General features: G+C 41.9%; 1 long non-coding RNA gene across 7 annotated transcripts in view; it reads left to right on the top strand.

Annotated features, from left to right (window-relative positions):
• LOC138923559 (uncharacterized) overlaps positions 1 to 24,535 on the top strand; it is a 45,992-nt gene extending 21,457 nt beyond the window's left edge. For 2 of the 7 annotated variants that reach the window (XR_011437297.1, XR_011437296.1), the window contains exons 2-5: positions 2,374 to 2,508; positions 3,589 to 15,088; positions 15,200 to 15,312; positions 21,170 to 24,535. This is a non-coding gene — a long non-coding RNA (uncharacterized lncRNA). The remainder of the gene's footprint in view (positions 1 to 2,373; positions 2,509 to 3,588; positions 15,089 to 15,199; positions 15,313 to 21,169) is intronic. The other 5 variants (XR_011437302.1, XR_011437299.1, XR_011437298.1 and 2 more) reach the window with 5 other exon arrangements.
• Positions 24,536 to 26,819: the final 2,284 nt, after the last annotated feature.

Below are 26,819 nucleotides of genomic sequence, written 5' to 3'. Positions count from 1 at the left end.
TATAAAGAAAGGAAGAGTCCTTAAAATAGAGACTGAAAATGGAAATAAAATGGAGTGATGTACTTAAAATACTGAATAGAATCTGTTTTAATTTCTGTTTTCTAGCACCTTCGAGTACTTTAGAAGCACAAATTTACATAGTTATAAATCAGTCGCGTCATCTGAAAGTACTTTTATTAGGCAATAGTTTGAACTTATCACAGTTTGAATGACACAGCCAGCTGCATTTCTTGAAATATATTCTAGAATTTTTCCCTAACTCAGAATGAATGTCCTACTTTCCTAAGCAGTTCTACCCACTGAAGCTTTGGTTGAAGTGAGAGAATTCCAGCCTAGCATCATTGGCTGGCAGACACTAATGACCTCAGGGAGCCAGAAGGCCAGGCCCCTGGGCCGATAGGAGTTCAGTGTTTTAATTCTACTGATGTCACTCGGAGGAGGGTAAATGGGCTACACAGCACTGTCATAGACCTTTGCGGTCTAGCTTCTGCTGAGCTCCAAATCGCTGCTCTGAAGTCCTCCCACTTGTGCCTGGGTAGCTCCGTTTCTTCATCAATAAGTTGACTGCTCCAGCTTTCAATGTCTGCCCTTCGCCCCGCCCCAGCTGCTCATCAAATCTCACAGAGGGCAGGCGAGGGGTAGACGGGATTCTCCCTCATAGACCCCCTTCCTTAAGGTCTTATAGAAGTGGTATCTTGTCTCTCTGTCCTTCCATCTACGGCTAACTAACCCTCCCACTTAACCAGTCTCTACATGTTTTTGATATCCCAGCGTTTTTGACGCTGGCTCCGTCTCCCTACTCAGCTCTCCCCCTGATTTCTCTCCTACCCCGAAAGAACTCTTGCCCTGCAGAATTCACAAATTCACCTTCGGGCTGTGGCCATCTTCCTTGCTTTACACATGTGCATCTTCCCTTGCGTATCAGAACAGTTAGGGAAAGTACTCGTCAGGCTGAGACCTGGGGCAGAGTTTCAGAGACTCTGGCTCTCCTCTCCAACCTTCCTTACTGAGCAGATGCCCAGCTGCCCTCTGTGAATTGCATCTTTGTCCCCTGCAAGTCTTTTTTTTCTTTGTGGTTTCTGGTATTTTGAAGGATTTTCCATTTCTTAAAAACATACTAGCTTATAAAAACTATGTGTCACATATCCTCATTATAGAAAATAGATACTTTATATCTATTTTTTAAAAATAGGTATTTAAAACATAGGAAAAATAGGTATTTATTAGCAAAGATAGAAAATAAAACTTCCCTTTGATCCTACCAGACATTTTATGCACGTAAACACACATCGGCAGTATGGTGTAGCAGTTAAGGGCATGAGGTATGGGCTGGAGTGTGTGAATTTGAAAGCCAAGCTCTGCCACTTATTGTCTGTGTGACCTCAGGCGCATTAGTAAACTCTCTGTGTCCCAGTGGCTTCATCTTTAAAATGGGGTGAAAATAGTAACATTGCTAGCGTTGTAAGGATGAATGGGTTAATATTTACAAAGTGTTTAGAACTGTACCTGGAATGAAGGAAGTCCTCAATAAATGTGCTACTGTTGTATCATTTATAAAGAAATGACGTCATGCTACATGTGGAATTTTACAGCTCGCTTTTTCACTAAAAGTATATTTTGAACAGTTTTTATGTCAATGAATGGCTAATCTGTTAGCTATATTATCTTTTAAACATATTATTTTAAATGATTGTATAATATTCCATTGTGTAGTTGAACTTGAATTTATTTAATTAATGTTCATGAGGTGAATTGTTTCCAGTTTATAATATAAAAAATGCCAGCAATTAACATCCTAGTCCAGCCTACATCTTTGGACATATCCATGGTTTCTAGAAATGGGATTTATGGTCAACAGATAAGCACATTTTTAAGACTCTTGATTTAAATTGCTAAAATGATCTCCAGATTATACTCCCATCAATAAATTTTCAGTTTTTTTAAAAACATTGCTTCCTTCAAGGGTCCGCAGGAACTTTACATTCACCGTATTCTGTTGCACCTGATCTGGCTAACTCTTTTGCGTACATGGCTTTCTAATAGGTATTATGCCAAGCACTGATTTTCAGATAGTTGTAGCAAGGCATGGTCATGAGGCTTCAGGAAAGAGGTCCCTATATTAGCTAAAGATCTTAGGAAGGCCTTGAGAATATAGCTAAACCCTAAAGGACGCCCTTAATGAAGAGGTTCTCAAATTTAGCTGCACATTAGAATCTCCTGGGCGAACTTCTAAAAGAAATACCAATGCTTGGGTCTAGACTCAAATGGCCTGGGGCAAGGCACAAGCATTGAATGATTTACAAAGCTGTTCAGATGATTCTAATGTGCAGTCTGAGTTGAAGACATTAATGGATTGAATTTCTTTAATTACAGGTGAGATTACTTGAATTCATCATGTGTTTCCTTACACCTGCCGTTGGTGTCATCTTGGTACTACCCTTCAGTCATTCCCTTCTTTGTGAAAATAAAAATAATGATTTCAAACATTGGCAGTATCTAGAAGCTCAGGTAAATATATTCTTGCTATTCACTTTTCTCTTTCCGTGATGCTGTAGACAGCATCCTAACATTAATCTTACTGCTAACCCATCAATCATCTCTCTGATCACATCTCTTCTCCTAGATACTAAAGATCTCTCTTTTCAGGTGATTCCACCTACTATTGTGCTTCCCATGTTGAGTGTGATGTAAATGTCATTGGTTCTATTTTGTTGCTTTTATGAGACAATCTCAGCACTGGCCAAGTTTTTTGGAAATGTGAATTCTTGATGGAGCTCGCTGAACCAGAGACTTGACACTTGTGGAATTTTGCAAGCTGTGGGGAACCTCTAGCTAAGGATTCTCAGTATAAAACTAGGGAAGGCATTTGATTAAAATGCTTTGCAATAGTATGTTCTCGAGTTTTCACAAGTTTGTTCAAAAAAATACAGAGAGCTAATCTCCCTACAACAAGATACTTAATCATACTGTGTACTTAAAGAAACAAACAAAACTTTACAAAGGTATGAGGGAATGTGTACTCTTAAAACTTTTGGTGAAAATGTAAATTGGTGAAACCATTTTGAAGAGCAATCTGAAAATATTTACTAAAATTAAAAATGAATATCTACTTTCACCCAGAAATTCGTGTCTAGGAAATTATGGATATTCTTATAAACTTGTACCAAGACACATGTATGAGGTTATTCATTTGAGCATTGAGCGTTATACCAAAACATTGGTAATAACCTACATGTCCATCAGCAGGAGACTGCCTATATGAATATGGCACATCCATCCAGCTGTTAAAATTATGGATTAGAGTAGTTTATATAGACATCAATGTACTCCCATGATGCATAAGCGAGCAAAGTAGGCAAGCTATAGAATGGTCTGTAGGATTGCATTTGTCTAAATTTAAAAATAAAATCATAAATGGTTTTATGTCCTTTGTATCTGGAAGGATCAATGAGGAACGTTAAGAATGGCCGTCTTTGAAATACGAAGGGTTGAGGAAGAAGAGAGGCTTATACATTTTAATTTTGTAGGTTTATGTACTTTTTGGATTGTAAAACCACATTTATGTGTTATTCCTCTTTCAAAAATTAGGTAAAGAATTTTGACAGTTGTGGGGTCTGCTAAATCACTTTGCAGTTTGAAAAAAAGGAGTAAAACAGTCACAGAAAATGCTTTACAAGTATCTTTGAGAGTTTGATGAGGAAGAACGCCACATTCGATGGTAGGTGGGCTGGCACGGTATTCCCTCTGAGCTAACTGTTCTTCAAAGCATGTGGTTCAAAAGTGATCCTCAGGTAGGCTTACAAGAATTGGTTATGTTATTTTCCACGCCTTAAAAAAAAACATCTAGGGGCCAGCCTGGTGGCGCAGAGGTTAAGTGCACATGTTCCACTTTGGGGGCCCAGGGTTCGCCGGTTCGAATCCCGGGTGCGGATATGGCACTGCTTGGCCAGTCATGCTGTGGTAGGCGTCCCACGTATAAAGTAAAGGAAGATGGGCACCAATGTGAGCTCAGGGCCAGTCTTCCTCAGCAAAAGGAGGAGGATTGGCAGCAGTTAGCTCAAGGCTAATCTCCCTCAAAAAAAAAAATTATAAAATAACCTAAAAAATCTAGAACATTTCCTTGCAAAAGAGTTACCTCCTGTTGTGTCAAGCCATTTAGTGATTTGGGAAAAGGAAGTTAGCTTTGGTGAACAGATTTTTCTCGCCTATCCGTTGTTCTCCTGTCCTTGGTATAGCATGAGTTTTAGGGAAATACCTAAGAGAGTGGTTTAACATTAGTGTCATTCTCATTGTTTTAGTTGCAATCTGTATCACACATATCCAGACACCTAGAGAAAGAAACAGGTCTTTACCTGAGTGTCCTGTTGAGTCTTGAAAGATGGTATTTCAAAGAAACACACCAACCAAGCTGTTCATCTCGAATGCCAACTTGTTCTCCTCCCTCTGTCTCTCCTTCCTGGCCCTGTTCCTTCCTACACCATGACCTCCTCATCCATGTTCGCTATACCCATGTTTCCTTTCCACCCCCACCACCACCACCTTGGCTCAGACAAACCCATGCCTGGATTAGAGAATAGGAAGTTATGCTGTTTCCTGCTAATTTTTCCTGCAAAACCTACTAGAATCATTTCCCTAAAATGCTCTTTTATCATGGTGTCTCTGATTGTGCATAAGTAGAGGTTGCCTGTGAGGTTGATCCCACACTCCTTAGCCTGTATTCAAACTCAGTCCAGATCCAGGAAGTGTTTCTTGGTTGAACTGAGAACCCCCATCCCCGCATTCACACACACATCTACACAAACACACATAAACTCGCACTTACAGATTGTGCTTCTTGGGTCCAGTCCTCACTACTGAAGTGAATTTCATAGTATCCTGAATTCAGTGATTTTTAATGGTTATCCAAATGGTGTGACGTCAATTTATACACATGCAGGCACACAGAGTACACAAACACATTTCCAAGATTTATTTACCAAAGAGACTCAGTCATGAAAAGATCTGTTTGAATCAGAAGAGACTGAAATACCAATAGATGGAACGTTTAAATCCTTTTGCTCCCTTTTTTTGACTAAGGTTAGGATGCCATCAAGATGAGGTCAGCTACAGAAAATGGAATAGTTGCAATTTCTTTACCTAACTTCAGAGTTCTGTGTAAATTATCTAGCCTCTTACTCAGGCCTGGTCTTGATAGATTCCTTGAGGGGAGTGGCTGTGCCTGTTTCTTTGGAATCTCCCAGTATCCTATGTAATTCTGAGAAAAGTTGCCTGGACATCCAGTTTCGGAACCCAGACCTTATATGTTCTGATAGGTTCTTCATACAGCTTACCCAAGGAGGATGTGCAAATTTGCAGGGTCCTGGGGCAGGGAGCAGAGCAATTGGTAGCTTATAAGGCCATGGTCTTTCCCCCTAGAAAGGACATGCTTGTGGAGCTCCCTTTACAGACCAGGCCAATGCCCCCTGCTTCCTGGGTGTAACCACTGTCTTTGGAGTCAATCTCAGTCATCATCAGTATCAGGGAAGGCGTTTTTTTCTCAACCTTAGAATGAAAAGATTAGATTCGGGTCTGAACAGTAGCAATGGGATCCAAAAGCTACTTTCGATAATGCGAAAGGGCTAGTAGAAGTCATATATTTGCCTTCAAAGCACCACATTACTGATTATAGGTTAAATGCAGTTTGTTAGACAAATCTTTTCCAAATGTGGAGTTTGTACAGGGAAATGAACAAAAGGGGTTCATGGTGGAGCCTAGTTGATCTCTATGCCCTTTCCAGGCCCCCTTGACATTCTTTAATTCCTAGCTGGTCCATGAACCTGATAATGTGGGCAAAATGCTCTCATTCCACCTACCATGTTTTCTTGGAAGAGCCTAAACAGTCTTAGCATTGGGCAGTGCCTCTGGACTGGGCAAATCTCCTACCTGACTTTGACAGCACCATCCACCTATCTTGACTCTTCAGTCCTCCGTGTCTGAACCCAGAAGGTTGAAAAGTGCTCTTCCTTCATTTCTTTCTCCCCTCTTCTCATCCTCCCTCCCTCTTTCTTTCAGCCTGGACTCGTCAGCATAATTTTCTGTGTTTGTTTTTATATCCTAGGCCTCTTCTCTCTGTTCTATGTATGCATCTTCTTGTGTCTTTCCCTGAACCTATGCATGTTTTGCTCTATGCCGTTTTCTGGATTCAACTTTATCAACATGGTAGCCGTAAAACCCACTTGTTTTCTTCCTTTAAAATGCTGACAATTTTGTAGATATCAAGTATGAGGGCGGCACCGCCGGCCACTATAGGATGGCTATATTAGGCTGTGCTTCTTATAGCTGTCCTTATGATTGTTGCCAGTAATTTGATAAATGCATACTAGCTAATAAAGTACAATTAACATTTAATAATCAAAAATGTGGAGTCAGTTGTACCTCCCTCACCGTAGTGATGAGCAAACCTTTTATGTTGTGATGTCTTAACAGTTAGCTGCATGAGTGCTAAATGTTGCTTTTAATTAAACAATAAAGAATGTAACACCCTTTGTGGTATCATTATAAATTTTGATGTGGTACAACAATTTGATTCTTTAAAAATTAATTGCCTAGGAGTATGTTTAAGTAGTATTGATTATGTTGCTGCCTCGCGTTGATCTGTGATACTTAACCCAACATTTAAAATATCTTTTCCCCATTATATGTTGTGATGCAAGAGTAAAAGCAAAGTACAAAACAAATAGGCACTTGAATTCTAATAGCAATAAGCAATAAATGTCAGGCATCTGGAAATTATGGTTGCAATTTCATCAGAGTACACTTTGTTCTTCTACTGTGCCTGCGTGAATTTTGCTACAGGCAAAATCTATTACAGATAACAGTTAAGAACCTTTCTAATCTACACAGATAGTCATGGCAAAATGCTAGAAAACTAAATGTTGGAAAATGTAATATTGCAGGGGAAAATTGACACTTGTAGAAAATAATGTGGTCCTATTTAGAACCACAAATGGTAATCATTTCTTTAGGATCACGATGTGGTGGATGTTCCTGCGACGGGTGACCCAGATGAAGGACACAGTGCTGGGACTGAATCCTGTTCTGCTGGCTGGTGTGTGTGTGTGTATAGGTAGATGCTTATCTGTAAATGGAGGGGTGGGGCGTGTGCTTAACGATCGCTACCTGGAATTGTAATTACAAAGTCAGATCAACCCGTGAGAAGCCGGGGTTTTTTCCACTGCCCTTGGGTATACCGAAGAGGAATATTTCTATTCTGGGGCCAGTTGACTCCCCTCAGGAGAAAGATTAGTTAGTATTCACCACTCTTGATGGCACATAGTGACCCTGGATAGTTGCTTGGTAAATTTACTAAGTGAGCTTTCGGGAAATTGGCTCCCGGCTATTAACTTGGAGACAGAGCTTTTCTGCACTTAACTCCAGCTTAACCTGCATCTTTTAGGTCTCGGGGCATTAGAACTAGAGTTTGAATATCTGGAGTCTACCATTTACCTTATAATCTTCTTCCTCTTTATTTTTCATGTCTCTTCAATATATATAAAGCATTGCTACCTGGATTAGTTATCTATTGCTGTGTAAACAATTACCTCCAGATTTAGCATCTTAAAGTTTATTATCTCATAATTTCTATGGGTCTGGAATTTGGGAGCAGCTGAGAGGGGTGGCTCTGGCTTGGAGTCTCTCGAGAAGTTACCGTCAAGGTGTCAGCCAGGGCTGCAGTCAAGTAAAGACTTGATGCCAAGCTGGGGATGGAGGATCCTCTTCCAAAAGGAGAGCTATTGGCAAGAGGCGTCAATCCTCGCAGGTTGTCGGCAGGAAGCTTCCATTCATTGCCGTGTGAATGTCGCCATAGACCTGCCTGAGCTTGCCCACAACTTGACAGCTGGTTTCTCCAAGAGCAACTGATCTGAGAGGAAGGAAGCTGCAGTGCCTTTTATGAGCTGGCCTGAGAAGTCACTCACTGCCATTTTTGCCACATTCTGTTTGTTAAAAGTGAGTCACTGAGTCCTACTCATATTGAAGGGGAGAACTAAACTCCACTTCTTGAAGGGAGGCACATCGAAGGATCGTGGATGTATTTTTAAAACCAACATCCACCTAAACCGGGTGCACCAGCATGGCCTCGCAGGGCAGACTGTCTTCCAGGCCTGCTCAAGTTGTACCTTGTCTCAAAAGACCTCCTTCGCTTCTTGGACCCATATTTTTCTCCCTTCACTCACGCCTAGATAACAGCATCTCACCTCTTTGAGCATCTTGTCTTTGACTGCTATGAATCATTATTCTAAGTGTGTATTTTTTTTTCTCCCCAATAAAATGTTAGATGCCTCAAGGCAAGGGTTGTGTCTTATAATTTTATCTTCTCTAGAGGCCATTCCTTGTTAGGCCAATAGCTGAGCCCAATAACTAAGCACGGGAGGCTGTTGAGTGTGGTAGATGAGAGCAGGGCTTTGAAGCCAAGGAATCTTAGGTTCAAATTCTGGCTTCACCATTGGGAAAGCTTGGGAAAGCTATTACAATGGGGACAGTACTAGAACATAGCTCAGAAGACTATTGTGAAGATTTAATGAGTTAATGCCTGTTAAGAATGTAGAAAGTGATACACAAATCGTAGGTATTGTCATCGTGGTGCTGCTGTTTATAGTCATTTCACCTGTCCATAGGCCACTTTGTGTTATGTTGGATGGACTGTTGGATCCAGTTCTACCAACTTCCTGTGTGACATCGAGCAAGTTCTTCTTTTCTGAGCCTTTGTTTCGGGACCTGTGAAATGAAGATGTTGTACCAGGTTATTTCTATGACCCTTATGCTGCAAGACTCTCTAACTCTGTTTTCTCTTATACAGATGAGAGTAAAGAGAGAAGAGATTTTCTTTTTAATTTGGGCAAGGGCTGCAGGACATGCCGTGTTAAATCTTACAGACAAGGATTTATGTCAGAAGATCAGCCACCTGTGTCAGGCCTGTCTGCAAGGGAAGACGGAAACTAATATTTTTTGACTACTTGTTATTTGCTTGGGTCTCTGCATATGTCATACCATTAAATACAATTATCCCTCTGAACTTCCCTCTTCTCCCTTCTGCTCGTGCCAGCCCATCCACCATCCAAGATCCCCGCTAAAGATGAAGGTCTCAGCTCACGTGGCTGACCAACAGCAGCAGGGAGAATGGTATCCAGTACTATGTGATTCCAATCCCAAGTCCTTTCCGGGACCCCTGGCCACCTCCACTTGAGAAGAGTGTCACCTCTTGAGTGATTTAACTCAGCTCATCCTTCTGTACATGGCAACAGTAATACTCGGGCAACCCAGGAGAAACTGCAGTGGGGTCGTTTGTATAGCTGGATAACTCTAGCTGGGTCAAATTGAAGGGAATTATCTGGAGTTCTTTTAGTCCCTTTTTAAAATCTAATAGGTAATTACCAGCAGTCTTGTCTCTGTGACTTAGTCTCAATGGCACTAAGAGGGCAAAATTCTTTGGTATGTAAATTCCAGGGTTTCTGCTAGGGTTCTTGAGAGTCTGTAAAGGGAGGGGTTTTTGCTTGTTTGTTTTGTTGTCATTCTGGTTTTATTTTTATTTTCCTTTTACCCTGGTCCCTCTAAGCTTGGGAGACTGTTGACTTTGTGTGGCAAAGCAGGGAGGTAGGCTCTGTATAGACTTGTTGCCACTCCGCACCTCATTGGTGCCTGCAGAGTCCTTCCGTCAGTGAGACCAGAGAGTTGCTCAGAGTTGGGGCCACCAGCGGGTCTCATGGCCACCTCTCTTCGAGAAGGATTGGGAGGCCCAGCTGCATGAGTCCTGCCTACCCAGGCTTCCCAGTGGGCCTTTGTCAAGGGTGCTTAGCTGCCTGAGGGCAGGAAGGAAGGAAGGACTAAGTCCTTCTCTAGGCACATGTGAGCAGGAGGAGAGAGGAAGAACGGGGCAGGCCATCAGTATCCTGTACGGATGGCATGATAGGATGTAAAAGTGGAACATGTAACAAAGCAGTGGCATCAGCTACAGCGCATAGGAAGAGCCCAGGTGCCCACAGCTGTCAAGGATAAAACAGGCATTTGAGAGCAGGAAGGCACCAAGTATAGTTCCTCAACTTTAAAGATATAAAACAGGTCTGATAAGAGCATCCTCTCTTCTGCTGATTATCATTTTCCACCTTGTAGATATTCATGTCAAGCCTCGTCCCTGCTGAACTGAGGTCTCTTTGAGGTAAGGAGGAACATCTGGATTCTGAGAGAGAGAGAGAGCCCCGGATTCAGAGGTGACAGTCCTGCCGCCACCGATGGCCCTACAGAGCCTTCAACACAAGCAGGCAGGAACCCCTCTAAATGACATTGAGATTGCATTGCCCCACTGCTTAAAACCCTCTAATCAGGCTATTGCACTATCTACAAAGGAAAACTAAATATTAATTTACTAAAAAATACTAGAAGTCTTAATTGTATTTATGATTTTTAACTGTAATTCTAGACTTCGGTTCACAGAAGTAATTATGCACATCATTATTGTAGGTTAAAAGATGCAAAGGGTAAGACATATTTTCCTTCAAATAAATTCCTCCTTCTGAAGCAAGCTCAAACTAAATTTGCCTAATTGTAGCATGTAGCAACTCGGTCTCTTAGAAATTTGTTTCTTCTCTGTTCGTTTTTGAATACTGCCTCTAGATTTGGATAACTTGTTTATTGAAAAGGAAAAGTAGGACAAGGGAAATTTTCTTAAAAATCCTATGTATAAAGCTAAAGCCTACAATGATTTCCCATCCCACTTGGAATAAAATCCAAGTTTCTTATCAGCGCAGGGTGTTCCTATGAGCTGGACGCAGCCCACCCCTCTGACCTCCTCTCATTGGTCTCCCTTCATTCACTCCTCTCCAGTCACGTTTGTCTTCTTTCTGTCCCTTCAGAGTGCCAACCTTGTTCTCTCTTTAGGGCCTAGACTTGCATTTCCCTCTGCCTGGAAAGTTCTTCTGCCAAATCTTGGCATGACTGTCCCCTTGTCGTTCAGATCACAGGTCTGTGTGGTCACATGGAGGTGTTCCCGACTAGTCTACTTTATGTGATTGTGTAACAGGTATAACCAATGACAATTGTCCTATTAGTTTATTAATTTACTGATTATTATCTGTTTCCTTCCCTGACATGTGAGCTCCAGGAGAGCAGGAATTACAGCCTGGTTCATCCGTTGCTCTATCCCCGGGGCTGGGCCAGTGCCTGGCACAGAGCAAATGTTCTCTGAAGAAATGAAGCAATCTTGGCTCTGCCAGTTGCCACCTGTATGACCTTGGGAAAGTCACTTTATTTTCATTATGTTAAATTAGGCTACAAAACTACTTGTTATGAGGGTGAAAAATATGTATATAAAATACCTAGCACATTGCCAGGTTCATAGAATGTGTTTAATAATTAGAATTTTTTTCCTAAAAAGTCTAAAACACTGTATATGTGTGTGTATGTGTGTAATTATGAGCACATGTAGTAAGCACTGAATAAGTATATGTTGACTGAACCAAATATTCATTGCAGAGCCTGATCTTCAGCCCAGGTTGCCTGATTCCTGGTTTGGGGCCCATTACATCTTTGGTAATTCCCATGCCAAGTATGCCTCAGCGGTGGGTGGGAGGAAGTGGGATGCATGGAGATGGAGTATTTTGAGAAATGAATGTAGGCCAGCTTTCTGGAGACATTGCTTCCAGACGTGGTTCTGCCTCGAACTAGTCGAATCACTGGGGAAGCTGTGTTATGGCTGTTGGCCTCTGTTTTCTGATCTATGAAGTAGAGACCATGATACCAATTTTTCCTCATTCTTGTTAACAGATTCTACTGTATTACTCACTTTGCATCAAGATAGGAAGAATGGTTCTCCCTACGTGTTGCATGTGATCTAGTCGAGGAGTACTGTGGACAGGTATTGTCAACAGCAACACAAGACCCTAGCAACGAAGGCGAGGTCAGAGTAGAACGATCTGAGGGTAGAACTGGGCACTATTTGCCCAAGAGTGAAGCATCATAACTTAGGCCAGAAAATTGGAATTCATGTCTAGATTCTGCTACTTAGTAGCTGTGTGGCCCTGGACAAGTTGTATAACCCCTCTGAACCACATTTTTCAGCTGTGTATAAGGGAGATATATCACCTCCCTCACAGGATCCTGCTGATCGTTCCTTTGTGAAGTGTAAAGGACTACCTGAAAAGCTCTGACCCTGCTTTTATTGGCCGTATAGCCTACTTGGTATAGAAACATTCCAAGCAATAGACTGTGTGCTTCCTAAAATACGGAAAACTCCTCAAAGGCAGAATCTACAATATTTAATTTTTCTGGATTTCGTTTCATCTTCCATATGGTATCTGGTTAGATGACTCAGTTAGCGTAATTGTGGATTCGTCCTCAGCTAGTCTCCAAATGAATATTTTCCACATTTCTGCCAAAGTCCCAATTCAAATTGTTTTGTTTGTTTGTTTGCTGAGAGCAGCTGGTTTGTATATAAAGGTGGGGATCAATGGATTCTGGGCAGTTTTCAACACTGGATCTTGAGGGAAACATTAATTTCCAGAATTAGCCACAACAAATGGGTGCTTATTAGATGAGAAGGCTGAAGGTCTGAACCCCTGCAATCTTGCAGGGTTTTCAGAGAGGGGTTTTTGACCATGGATCTAGAGTAACTCTCTCCCAGTCACCCTCTATGACATCATCCTGCTCCTTTCCTTTACAGAATTTGTAACTATTTAAAATGACCTTATTTGTTTACTTGTCTATTTCTCTTACATTCTATTGGAATGTGAGGTTGATGGAATACGACCTTTATTCATTTCCCTATCTCAATAACCTAGAATAATTCCTGACACATGGAGGCGATCAAGAAATATTTTTAATTAATTAATAACTAAGTGAATGCAGCCATTGAACTAGAAACTGAAAACAATTCAATTGTCCAGTTCTTCTTTTATTCCAAGGATGACTTCCTCTAGATGCAAGAGCAGACGCAGTTGAGGATTCCATGTTCATCTGGCTGAGTGGAGTCAACCAGCATGTTAGAGGTATAACATCCGTGAGTCTCACTCATACACAGAGAAATCTGGCCAGAAGAGCAATCCCAATGACTCAAGATAGTCTCCCAATCCTGAAAACGTGAAAAAGATTTAGCCTATGTCCTCATTTGGGATGTGGTCAGTTATAGCAACCTTAATTTGCTGGCTTTCTTTTCAGAAGAGCATATCCCGTCTATAGTGTAATGGGTTCGGAAGGCGAGTTACCTCTGTTTCCTCTTTGAGGACAAACTGCATGAAGCTTGCTACGTTCTCTGCCACTGGGGTTAGAAGGGCCATGAGCTGGGATATGCAGTGATTAAACACTGTCAAGATGAGGGCCCCTGAGGCAAGGATCGCCGCCTTCACTCTCCCCCAGAGCCTACGGGGCGTGTAAACCTTGAGACCAACCAAGTATTTCCTGAAGATTTGTGCTGTGTTCAGTGCTAAGTTAATTTTCAGCTTGCAGTCACTTATGGTGGTAACTTCCATATTCATGCAAAATTCTTCTTTGACTAGGATTATTCAGGGTAACATTTAAAGACTCTCTCTGAATCCTTACTGTGTGAGAATGGCTGATCTGAATAATTTTGTGCAGAGGTGTTGATTATGGACTGAAGGTTTATATTTTTGTGTTAATTTCAGGTAAGCCCTCTCTCTCATTTATTTGACATTAACGTAACTGGATAATTTTGAAATTCTGGTAGTTGTATTTTTAAATCCACAAAACAAAGTTCCAGTGCAAGTAGGTATTTTTCACCAGCCAAAAGATTTGAGTATGTTGTAAATATTACAAAAAGGGCAATATTCTAGTCTAGCTACACGCCTACAGATTTATTTTTTGTGAACCCTAGATCTAAGCTTTGTATGGTGCACTCGCAGTATCCACCTTGTCTATCACCTCAGGCCGTATTCAGTATTTCCTCACTTAAAATCCATAAAGGTTTGGATGATCACATCTCTACACGCAGTGGTCCTTTGGGCATCCCTTTGATTCTTTTGAATTAGGAGATGTTAGAAGTGGAAAAGACCAGTGATACATATAAACCAGCAGTGTCCGAATTCTTTTTTGTGGACCAACTGTGTCCAAGTCAAGACACCTGGGGACCTTTAAAGCCATACAGATCCTAGGACTCCAACCCCCATAAATTCTCCTTCATTAGAAGGATTGGGGTCTGGTCCTGGAATCTATATTTTAAAAAATGTGATGCTCAGTTGAATTTGGAAACAGATGGCCTCTAGTATAACACCCTGATTTTGTAGAAGTAAACTGAGATCCACAAAGGACAGAGGAAACATACATGGACACACAGCTGGAAAATGACCCAGCATGTATATCCTCAGTCTCCTTCATCCTGATTTCATCACCATGCTCTAATTATGATGACAATATAACAATCAATGATAACTCTGCCTACAACCACTACTCAACATCTATGCCTATTGTGTACCTCCTTAGTACTGACCCTGATGCCTCATTTTCTTTGATCCTCCTAAGAACACTTATGAGATATGCCTTATCTGCTTCCTAGGATAACCAGGCCTCACAGTACCTGCTCATATAACCAAGCTCCTTTAATGGTGTTTCTATGTATTTCCTGATGACACGGTGAATGACTGAGTCAGGACACTGTTAATACTTTCCACTGGGAAACTGACCCTGGAAGGTTACAATGCCCATGATTAGGAATCAGAAGATTACAGACATAAATGGCACAGAAGAAGGCATTTTTAAAAGAGCTAAATCTAATGTTGTTCATAAGTCTTCTACCGTGTTCTGAGGTTGCCAGAATTGATCATTGCTACTTTATTTTAATCAGGAGCTGAAACTTTCTTGGTTACTGTCAAGTGGGAAAATTCTCAGTGCTAAAATAATTTCCAGGTCCAATCAAAACAAGCTTCCCCTCAAAAAACTGTCGAAAATCTCAACATGCAATAGATGTGTTATGGACTTATAAAAATGGAGCCTGATACTCCCCAGAGTCCTTTCCTGATGAGGCTTCTGGAGGCACAGGATTCCCTGAGATGGATTTTCCCAGAGGGAATCTGGAGAAAGGTTTCAAGACAGATTTTCCTTTGTGAGTGTAAGTAAGGAGGTGTGTCTGTGAGGGGAAAAGGGAACATGCCTATTTGTGTGCCTGTATGTGTGGTGTGCGTGCAACTGAACATTCTCCAAAGTCTTCCCCTTCTCTCAGGAATGCCCTGGCAGAGGTGGGGGAGTGAACAGGCAGATCCACCCAGGATTTCAGAGCTCTGGGCGTTAGGCTACCTTATCTCAGCTGGGCTGACTTCTCGCCAACATCCTCAGGTAACTCATTCCAGCTTTACTTGATCTCCATCTCAAGACAGTTGTTTTCTTTTACTTAGTTACATTTTTTCTTATTATCAAAGTAATACATTTTTTTAATATAGATTTTATTTTTTAGAGCAGTTTTAGGATCAAAATTGAACAGAAAGTACAAAGAGTTTCCACATACCCCTGGTTCTCCCCTCACCACAAAGCAGAACGTCCCCCATTATCAATATCTGGCACTAGAAGTACATTTGTTACCGTTGATGGGTCAACACTGACATGTCTTGATCACCCAAAGTCCATAGTTTACATTAGGGTTCACACTTGGTGTTGAATGTAATACATTTTATTGTAAAAATTTTGAAACAGTCAAAAAACATTCAAAAATTAAAGAAAATTAAAAGCACCTATAATCCTACACCCAAATTTAACTACTGGTAACATTTTGGCTATGTACAGTCATGCAACACTTAATGACGGGGATATGCTCTAAGAAACGCATCATTAGGCTATTTCGTTGTCGTGTGAACTTCATAGAGTGCACTTACACAAACCTAGATGGTACAGCTTACTACACACCTAGGCTATATGGTACTAATCTTGTGGAACCACTGTCATATATGCGGTCCATCATTGACCAAAACGTCATTATGTGGCACATAACTATACTCTGCTCATCTGTATGTGTGTGTGCGTGCACGCATGTGTGAGTGTGTATGTATATATTCTTTTTCCTTATCAAAATCATAGTAGGAATACTACTTTTAACACTCTTTTCAATTAATATTAGATCTTGAATATCTTTTGATATTCTTAAATATGCTAACAAATGATTTTCCAGGAGTGCATAGTTCCACATTGAAAGTTTGATCATGTTATTTCTACCCACAAGTCATCGTAAACATCGATGGCAGGAACCTCCTCTGTGGATTTTTTCCTCCCTTAAGACAAATTCATAGGGCAGGAATTGTGATGTCAAGGGCACCATACCATCAGACTTTCTTTACAACAAGCCAGACCAGCCTCCAGGAAGGCTCCCCCCGTGCGCACTTCCACCTGCAAAGTATGAAACTGACCCTTTACCCACATACTAACCCAAACTAGATACTTAAATTTAAAAATTCTATTGTAAAAGCAATTTTAAAATAATGCCTTCTCAATTATAAATAAAATAATGGAATGAATTATGTCTCTTTTACTATATGTCCCCAAATATCTAGTCATTTAAATGAATCCATTTAATAAGCACCTCTAATACTGTCCTAATTGTTGGGACCATTAAATAGATGAATAAATCATTCTCTACTCTCAAGAATTTCATTCATTAGAGTGGAGATAGATAAGTATATGACTAAGTTACGTGATGTGCTAAATTCTTTGCACATGGTTGGTACCCAATAACTGTTTTTTGACTGGATGCCTAGATGAAGAGGATCAGTGGGCTGTGGGACTGCAAAGGAGAAAGTCGTTAATTTTTCCCAAGGGAGGTAAGAAGAGGCTTCCCAGTAGAGGTGACTTGCCATCCAATCATTGTCCAGCAGTGTGTAAGCACTGGACACTCTTCTAGGTACTGGAGACATGGTGGTGGTCAAGGTCAACAGAGTCTTTGACCTTATGGCGCTTCCGTGTTAGAGGGGAAAAACAGACAACAAGCAAGGAAACAAAAACAATAGCATGCAGTGTCAGGTGGTAAGAGTGATGTGAAGAAAATAAGGCAGGTGAAGGGGATAGAGAGAGGCTGTGTAAGGGGAGGTGCTCTTCCAATTGACTTAAAAGATAAGGATTTTGTTGGGCTGAGATGAGAAAAGCTTCTGGGAAGGTGTAAGAGCCTGAACAAAGCCACAGGTGAGTGGCGTGGTCCAGGGAGGTGCGGAGGGCATGGCAGGGCTGGGGTGGGAGTGAGGATAGAGGAAGTGGGGCAAGGGTGGGAGATGGAGGTCAGATGGTGAAGGATTTGTAAGGATGCCCTCCTTAGCTGACAGACTGACCAGCAAAATCGGCTCTTATCTTCTCTCCTCTATTTCCTGCTGAGCAGTTGGAGGACAAAGAGAAATATGGTTTGATCATTGGCCCAACGCGCCTCCCACAGGGTAGGTGTGAGGAAATGTTCACATAGTTATTCGATGGGTTCCGCTGTGGTTTCTCTCCCAGTGGCAGCAATCAGTAGTTCTAAAAGCTCCACCAATCTTTTCCACATTTTGGAGCTTCAGAAAAGTGAGGCAGAGTGAGATTAAGTCACAGGGTTGTTAGATGAAATACAGGGCACCCAATTAAATTTTTCTTTCAGATAAATATGCAATAATTTTTTAGTATAAGTACGTCTCAAATATTGCATGTTTATCTGAAAGTCAGATTTAACCGGGTGTTCTGTGTTTTCACTTGCTAAATCTGGCAACCGTATCAGGGGAGGGTAGAAAGCCAGAACTGGATGTCTGTGTCGTCTTGCATGGGCTCTGAGAGGAACTGAGAGAACGTCAGAGAAGAGCAGTAGTCTTATTTTTGTATTATTTCTCCCAGGACTGATTAAGTTATTTGCTAGATAGTTTCTTTCTTCTGAGAAGCCAAGAAAATGATAGTGAGTATTCAATGAGAATAACAAGGAACGACTGCACTTAGGGTGATTTCTGTAAGCGGGAGTTGGAAGAGCCGGCCCTCACGCAGGTCTTGTATTGGGAGATGGCAGTGATGGGGGTACAAACTTCACAGACATGCTTCTGTGGAGTTTAGTGTGGTTGAGGGGGGATTGGTACAGGGACTATGTGTCCACTTGGCCTGGGACAGTCCTGATTGACAGCTGTCATCCCAGAGTAATTACGAATAGTGCCACCTTTCACCCTCAAAAGTATCCTGGTTTCAGATAATAAATAATATGATCCTTCCATGAGGTGGCCAGGGAACCCAGAGAGTTTGGCTGCACCTTTGTGGGCTGGGGATGTCCCATGACTTCACTGGGCCTCGCTCATTTCATTTGTGAATGAGAGGGCACTGAGTGAAACTCTAAGTCTCTTCCCAGCTTCCATTCTTTGGAACATCTGCATGTCTTTGGGCAAAGCTAATAGTAAGAGGCTGGTCTTCACTCTCAATTTGAGAACGATGTGTATTCCATTTCTCCGTAGGCTCTGTTCGTGCCAGCAGAGTTATACCAGCTTCCAAAAATCCTTGAAGAGTGAAAACTTAAAACTGTTATTTTGTCCTCAGGATAGAAAGACCAAGTGCTAAATAGTGCCTGAAATAAATACAATTTAGTTAACAAAGAATCACAAGTGACCAGGCACGGCATTGGCTAATTCGAGCCAATTGTGTAAGCAACTATTTATACTTTAAAAAATATTCACTGCACAAGTAATAACAGAATATGGTGAAATTTCCACTTTCTCACTCCTCTCTCAGATTGACAACATTCCCCTAAACCAGTTGTGAATTCTTCCAGACCTTGTAAATACAGGTCTGTATTTCCATTCATTTGCATGCATACATACACAAAGTTTTCAAAACCAAAAATATATATATTTAGTTTTTTAGTACATTGCTATTAATATTTCTCAGCCACTCTTCCCTTTCATTGAATATAGGTCTACCTCATTCTTTTTTTTTAGCCATATGGTATTTCATAGTATGGATGTATTAAAATATATTTAAGTAATCCCCTCTTGTTGGACATTTAGGTTGTTTCCAATTATCTGCTATAATAAATAATGCTGCAATGAGTATCCTAATATGAATGTGCATATGTATATTTTTGTAGGTAGATTTCTAGAAATGGAATCATTCATTTTAATAATTATTGCTAAGTTGTTATTTTAAAAGTTTCTTCTGATTTGCACGTTAAATTAAGGGCACTTTCCAAGAACTTGAAGAGAATTTTCTCATGGAGGCAAGGATTCAAAGTCTTGGTTCTTCCTGAAATTTAGCTCTAAGTAGCCTTTTTTTTTTTTTTGACAGTGATTCCTTGACCTGCGCAATTGGATCAAACCTAGACCAAATTAAATCTTACTTATGTAGAAACTTGGTCTCCATGACCTTGTGTTTATCTGGGGAGTGATTTATTGGTGCAGGCTGCGGTCCAGCTATGAATGACGCTGATGGGGGAACATACTTATCCCTCCATCTATAGAAGCTGAATTAGGCTTACTGGGATTAACTGCGGCTGAAGGACTTGTTCATCTACTTTAATTATCCTTCCAATGAGAGCTTTTTCCCAGACTGGATTTGGGATCAGGAGAAGAATGGAGGCTGGAGGCAGTGATGGAACAGCTCAGCTAAAGATCTTATAGAAAAGGCGCTCAGAGGGGAAAGCTGTAGCCTAACATAGGTACATAAGATTTAACATTTTCCTTTTTGAAAGGAGAAGCCATGTTTTTAAAAAACAGATGTATTTTTGTAAACTTTGAGTAATTTGGCTTGCCAATGAAATTATTTTTCCAAGGAATCACATTCAAAGTCAGAAAGAAAAAAGGAATGGTTTTCCTCGCTCTGAAACAAACAGGGCTGTCCGGTACTGAAACTTGCACCCATAAAGCCAAAGTTAACAAAAGGATGAAAGCTGGGATAATTGAGGGGACTGGAGAGCTGGAGACAAAGGCTGGACAAAACGGCCATTGTGTCATCACTGTGTGCTCTGCTGCCCTCTAGTGGTCACGTGAGGGAGTTGGGCGTAAAAATGTCTCAAGGTCATCCTCATATAGCTAGATTGTAGAAGAAAGAAAGGTGGCATTAGGTAGTCCTTCAAACTGCCCATCTTGTCAACAGACTGCCTAGTGAGGAGGGAACAAACGTTCTGGCATAGAAAGCAGAGAAGAGTTAAGTGTATGCTGCAACGGGGCTACTTAATAATAGGAAAAAGGAAACATGAGAAATGACACTCTTTCCACTTAATTTAATGTGACTCATACATATACAACGCTGCCTCTGTGCAAGATTTCCTATCCAGCAGTGAAGACACAGGGAGGAATTAAACATGACCTCCGCCCTTGGGGAGATCCAAGTGTGGAGGGCAGGGCGCAGGCAATCAGCAAGTCGGACTACGAACAATGTTATAAGAGGCATTTGACAAGACATTTATTCTGGATAGTAATTCTCAAGTTAGAAGGAGATTACTTACTGAGCATTTCCATTTTGTTCCAAAAAGGGAAGCATTTCCTTGTTCTAGATAGAGACACTGGTACAGGATGTGGATAAAGTTTTCTTTCTTCTCTCTCTTTTGTAAAACATTGAATTTAGACTGCTGAGATGGCACAACTATGACAGCTCAAAGTTGCAGTCTTGGTTTGAAGATGAAAGCCATGCCGTGTACATGAGTTCTTTATTCCTTTGCTAAATAAATTCCTCTGTGAACTATAGGGGACAAAAGGCTCTACTGAGGGAAGCAGCCATACTACACGGCCACAGAGTCAAAGGTGGCCACTTGCCCCCACCCCCATCTATGCAGAGCTGTGCCTCATGCTCCTTAAGGAATCTTTTCTAGAACACTCCTCATCATCAATCTTTAGGAACTCTGTTTAGAGACGTGTAGGCCCTGCTAAATAATCCTCTCTCCTAGTTCCTTTGCTAGCAGCTTTTGAGTTGCATTTGTTAAGAACTAATCCTCCATTCTTTTCATTTACCAAGAAGCCAGAGAGGGCCTGAGGAGGAGGGTGGGATTAGAGGGGCAGGGTTCCACCTTCAGTATCTAGAGCAATGCTAATGTAAGATGTGTGGATTTAGGAAGCTACCCTTGTTTTGATCTGAAATTTATTGGAAGACCAAAGACTAAACCTCTCATGGATATTTTGTTTTCACCTGGCTAGTATCCATTCCCCCATCTTCCTAGATCCGCTTTGGATTTTCTATAGGTGACCATTCCTCCTTACTCTCTTTCTTTATGACTTTACAGTGCCAACCGCTCCTGTAGGTAAAACAAGACTGGCCACTCAGAGTTTAACATCCTCGAGCTACTGTGATAAGTTCAAGAAAGGCCACAAGATCTGAGCTGGACCAAATAGGGCAAATGGGATCCCATCTTGGAATCTGTTGGAGCTATCAGGGGAAAAACATTTTTTTTTTCTTTTGTAGTATTCAAGAAGATGGGACATAAGCTTAGAGCTCCTGACGTCTTGTCACCAGGAAGGGAGAAGTTAACTAAGAGCTCAGCCACTCTAGAGGAAAGCAGAGAAATTGATGCAAGGGTCCTAATGACATTGTTTGAGCTCCTGGATACAACCGTGTTTGAAGTCTCGTATATCCATGAACTTTGCAGTTGTGTGAACCAATCTATTTCTTTTTGGCTCTTGCTCAAGTCAATTGTTCGCAGACATTTCTGTGCGTCAAATCACCTGAGGAGCTTGTTAAAATGTAGATTTCTATGCCCCACCTTCAGGTGGATCTATGGTGGGAACCAAAACCTTGCATTTCAAATAATTTTCTAGGAGATGCTGTGGCTGCTGGTCCAGGGGCCATACTTTGAGAACCATTGGCTTAGGAGCCTTTTTTGGTTTCTGCTGCTGATAACCCAAACTGTCTTGATTGACATCAGAAGATCTTTTCTAAATGGAAAAAGAATCCGATGCGTAGAAGAATTAATAGAATGAGATAAAATAATGTGTTTGGGAACTAGTCAATAAGCACTTGAAAAAGGACATGGCCATCCCTCATGACTGCTTTGGACCAAACCAACATTTTGTAAGGTGGTTTTCCACTGTCCATATGGCTAAAGGCAAGGCCGTTCGAGTTTATGACAAATGAGCAAAAACAGCAGGACTAATACATGTTTTGTCGAAGACTTAAAACCCGTGCATTGAGAAAATGCACATTTTTCGCTCTGATCCAGTCTGTCAACAAAATGCTTTTCATGAGAAACATCAAAGCCATTTCATCTGCAAGTTTCATTTTTTTGAATCCCTTAATCTACACTGTTGACAAAAATTTCTGTCAAGTGCCTCAAACCATTGTATTAACAAATTTTATTTTGTCAGTCATGATTTAGCCCCCTTGCAAAGACGGTTTGTAATATTCCGCTCCATCCTGCAGGAGGAATACTTAACTGTTAATGCCTCAATCTTAATATTGAAAGCAACTGAAGAGAGAAAGTAAAAGTGGTGTCGAGTCTGCTCATTTAGCACATCTGTTGGATGTCCATGTGCATTTGAAATAAATCCAGTTCATCTGAAGTTTTCCCTGGGTAATGCAAGCCACAGTGAGGGTCAGGATATTGCAGTTGGTGAACTTACACAGTACTGTTCATGTTTTCCAGTTTAGTTTCTTATCTGCTAATCACAGGCTTTCTGTTCTTACCTATGCGACTTCTCCCTGTGGCTACGCCTGGTGGCTTTTGTGAAAGCATCACCATTCACGATTTTCCCTAATTGCAAATGCAGGAGGATGCCGTGTACCTTCCAGTGTCTTCAGATTCCAGTGTGTCTTCAGTTCAATTATCATGCCATTAAAATAAGGGATGGTCACTGCTGTTTTATAGAGATGCTGTAAGAGCATTTGGCTATTTCTGCTCAAAAAGAAGCAATGGTGGATAAGCTTAAGCTTGAGATGTCTGTTTTCTGCATAGCTTATCCCTGAATTATTGGTGATGGCAAGATGAGAAGGCTGGATTTCCTGATAGTCTCTGACATGTTAAATTGCTAAGTCTTCTTAGGAACTTCAAAACAAGACAGTCATAAATTGATGTCACCAATTCTAATTATGGTGGATACCCCTGCGGAGAATTTGCAGATGCCAATGTATCTTGTAGGGAATTGGACATCTTGTACTGTAGACAAGAATGAAGGATGTGCTGGGTTAAATATTGAGCAATCTGAATGTGAGTCCTGACTCTACCTCATAATAGCTATTTGACCTTGAGCAAGTCACTGGATGTCTCTGGGCTTGAATATCTCCTCACCTGCACAATGGGGCTGATGTAACTACTTGCCTTGTAGACCTTCTGAGCTCCTGGGAAGATCAAAAGAGGTGAATTTATAAGTCCAAATTTAGGGTGATTGTACAATGCTAGGTAAATATAAGCTCGCATTGGAAGCTGTTTCAGACATGCTTCTTTCATTTTAGCTAGCTTCGAGGAGGCAATACATTCCTCTCTGTGGTATAAACCAGTGGCAGAGTGGTGATGTAATTTGATGACTTGCCTCGAATCTCTCCTGTTTTGACCGTCCATATAGTCTTAAAACCCACTTTCAGGTGGTGTCTAGAGTGTGGCATGCAAAGGAGAAGGGACTACATATAAAGTGTGTTGGCAAAGGTTGATGTGCATGTGTTTACCGTACTGCTTTCTCGTATGGGCACCACTGGGAACAGGGATGTATGGATCTGACGTAGGAGCAGTTGAGACCTGGAGCCCAGAAGCTTCCCTTGAAGAGAAGGTGGCAGATGGCACCAGGAAGGTGGACTAGAAGACTCCCCTGGGTATCTCGGGCAGGTAGGTGGCCCTGTCTCTTCCACAATTTTCTTTCATCTAGTCCATTACAAGGAAAGAATAATCTTATATCTGAGACCCTTTGAACCCCAACGTATGCCTAGAAACAGTGGTCACTGTAAAAGCACCATGGTGGCAAGATTGAGTGGCTATGACTTTTGCCAGCAGGACCCTTGTGTCCAGCATTGTGGCAAGTCCACTGAGTTCGGCATATTCTCTTACAATCCTTCTTGACTCTTTTAAGAATCCTTCAAACTTCTCTCCTCCAGGCAAAACTATCTTACTTCCTGCTCACTCTTCCCAAATCATTCATCAACTCCATGGCCACCAAAATCCATGCTCCCTCACATGACAAACGATATGCAGCTAATAATAGACTTCCCTGAGCTCTGAGCACTAGATTTGCTGTCTACAGCAGAGGGAATCGAGATTGAGTGCACAGTTGGGGAAAAACAAATCAATTATAATAAGTGGCAAACAAACAACTCCTCGTTTCTCTCAGAAGCCCAAGCTAGTGGGGTGAGTTATACAGGCAAGGGCTTTCTGGACTGGTGGTTTCTGGAGTATCATCCTTAGGATGCACGTGCACAGACATTAGGAGGAAGGGGCCGTGGGCAGCCCAGGGGTAGAGAGAAGAGCAGGTTCTGTACATTCTATGGACATAATTGGTTCTTTCCCAGGAAACATTTACACTAACCTTTGACTTCCAGAAGCAGAGACAGGCCCACAGCATAAACTACTCTATTGGGTAGTATGACAATCAGGACTTTTTGATTGCTACTGTTGGATAATGTAATCCACACTGGCTTATTGGACAAAAAATAAATGAATGAGACCCTCTTGGTTTATATACCTTAACTTTCTAAGGGTTAATCTTACTTTGGGTGCAGCTGGATACAAGAGCTCAAGCCACCACAGATGTGATTTCTTAGTCACCATTTCTTGGCTGGCTCAGCTTTCTCTGTGGAGAACTCATCCTCAGATGGATTTCTTCTCATGGATACAGGATGCCTGCTAACTTCAAATCTGGCAGAAAAGAATGAGAGAGATTTACTCCTAGTGCTCCCTGAGAGTTAGCCTGCTTGGGGAGGCCGGGGTCGCAGGCTCACCCCTGAAGCAGTGACTATGTGAAGAAGACTCAGGCCTTCCACTGGGTTAGGCCTGGGTTGTATATATGACCCCTACAGACCTAGGAGGACTGAGGAGGGACAGAATGGGGCTTCAGCTGAAAATCGGAATTGCTAGTGGGAAAGCAGAGTCTGCTAGTCATGGCTCAGTGGCAGAACATAGAAATTGCTGTCTTAAGCAGAAAGCAACTTGCAGGATATTCAGTATTTAGAAAATGGTTGGAAGAGCTAGGATTGGTTCCAGGAAAGACTTCCAGAAGAGCTATAGAGAATTGGCCAGCATAGGGAATGGCCCCTGTTATACTCAGGAGGTGGAGGATTGAGAAGCTGCCCTACCACATCCTGGCTCCTGGGTGCACCACCTTCATGTGTTCCAGGGATCAGGAAGCTGCCATCAGAACCATTGGCTCTAGAGCCGTGCCACTTCTGGATCCACACCAGCAAGATGGTGCCCTGCATCCTGCCTCTTAACACCCACAAAGCCAGAGTCCCTTCCCTGGACTTCTGTTAACCCTGCTGTAGAAAAATCAAATATTGTTATGGCAACCCTTGCCAGAGAAGCATGGTTTCTGCCTCACTGCCACCTTCTAAAGCTTGTGCATCTGAGAGCCCAAACTGAAATGACATCGTGAACCTTGGGGAGTCTGAGAAGTAGAGTATTTAGCTTTGCAGCTTCTGCAGCCACCAAAGAGAGGATAGACTGGAAGGTGAGTGGCTATTTCTATCCATACATGAGGGCCAGTTAGGAATGTCTGCTACGGTGATGATTTGAACTGTACACAGGCCCGTGTGTACAAACAGTACACATGGGTGTTCTCAATGCTGAAAGTTTCCTCAGATGTACCATCTTGCTGAGTCAAAGCTGCAGAGACCCATGGAGTGACACGCTGCATCAGACAGAGTCACTCATGAACTACCATGGATACTCAACAAGAGATCTAATGTGCACACCTAGTTGGGAGAAGAAACCCAGGGATGTAAGCATGGGGGGAGCATCAAGTTCGCATAATGCCTGGCCAGGGGGACGGTGGCAAACCTCCGAGTATAGAGCCAGCTAAAGAGGAAGGAGCACTTCCGACGTCTGTCTTGACTGCACCCAGGGCTGTTCCTGGCTCTGGTGAACCAAACCCGAGGCTGTTGCTGTGTGTATTTAGAGTTAGTGACCCCTCATTTAGACAACACCTGCTGACAGTGTTATAATAGCCAGTGTTTCTTCTATACATACTACGGGCCAGACACCATTCTATGGCCATCACAGGTATAATCCCATTTAAGCCAAATGGCAACCCTATGTGACAGGGTATTCATTCTTTCAACAAATACTTGTTGAATGCCCACTCTGTAGCAGACAGACCCATAGGTACCGGGGATACAGCTGCAAATGAAGCAGGCAGGACCCCTGCCCTTATATTTCTTCCACCATGATGAAAACTATTGTTCTCCCCATTTGCCAAGGGGAGAAACTGGAGGCGCAGAAGAGTTGAGTCACTCACCCAAAGTCATTCGGCGAGTGACTGGCATGACTTGTGCTTGAACCCTGGCAGACTTCCTGCCACACTTCCACTTCCTCATGACTGCCTTGAGAGAAGATGCCAGAGGAAGGCCTTATCTCCACTTCACCGGTGGGTAAACTGAGGCTCAGAGGCCTTGAGTTGATGTGGCCAAGCTCACAGTAATAGCAAGGAGAAAAGCTGGAGCTCTGCCATGTGTGTTTAGAGCCACAGTTAAGTCTTTTCGTGGTGACATTGTGCCTCCAAGACTTAGCACGTTCTTACTTCTGTCCCTCTCTGCAGTGCTCCTAGTGATGTTGAGGAGGAGGTCAGTAAGGCCTGGCATTCGAGGACTAGCTATGTGCCAGGCTCTGACCTGATATCCGTACATGATTTTCTCATTTAATCTTCACTAATCTGTGAACTATATATGGTTATTATTCCTATTTCACAGGTGAGAAAATGACTCAAAGAGTAATTTTCCAAGGTCACAGAGCTGGGAAAGGG

Source organism: Equus caballus, chromosome 3 (assembly GCF_041296265.1).
Source record: "Equus caballus isolate H_3958 breed thoroughbred chromosome 3, TB-T2T, whole genome shotgun sequence".
Taxonomy (NCBI): domain Eukaryota; kingdom Metazoa; phylum Chordata; class Mammalia; order Perissodactyla; family Equidae; genus Equus; species Equus caballus.
The sequence above is the reverse complement of the archived record's forward strand: the minus strand, read 5'-3'. Positions and strand labels throughout refer to the sequence as shown.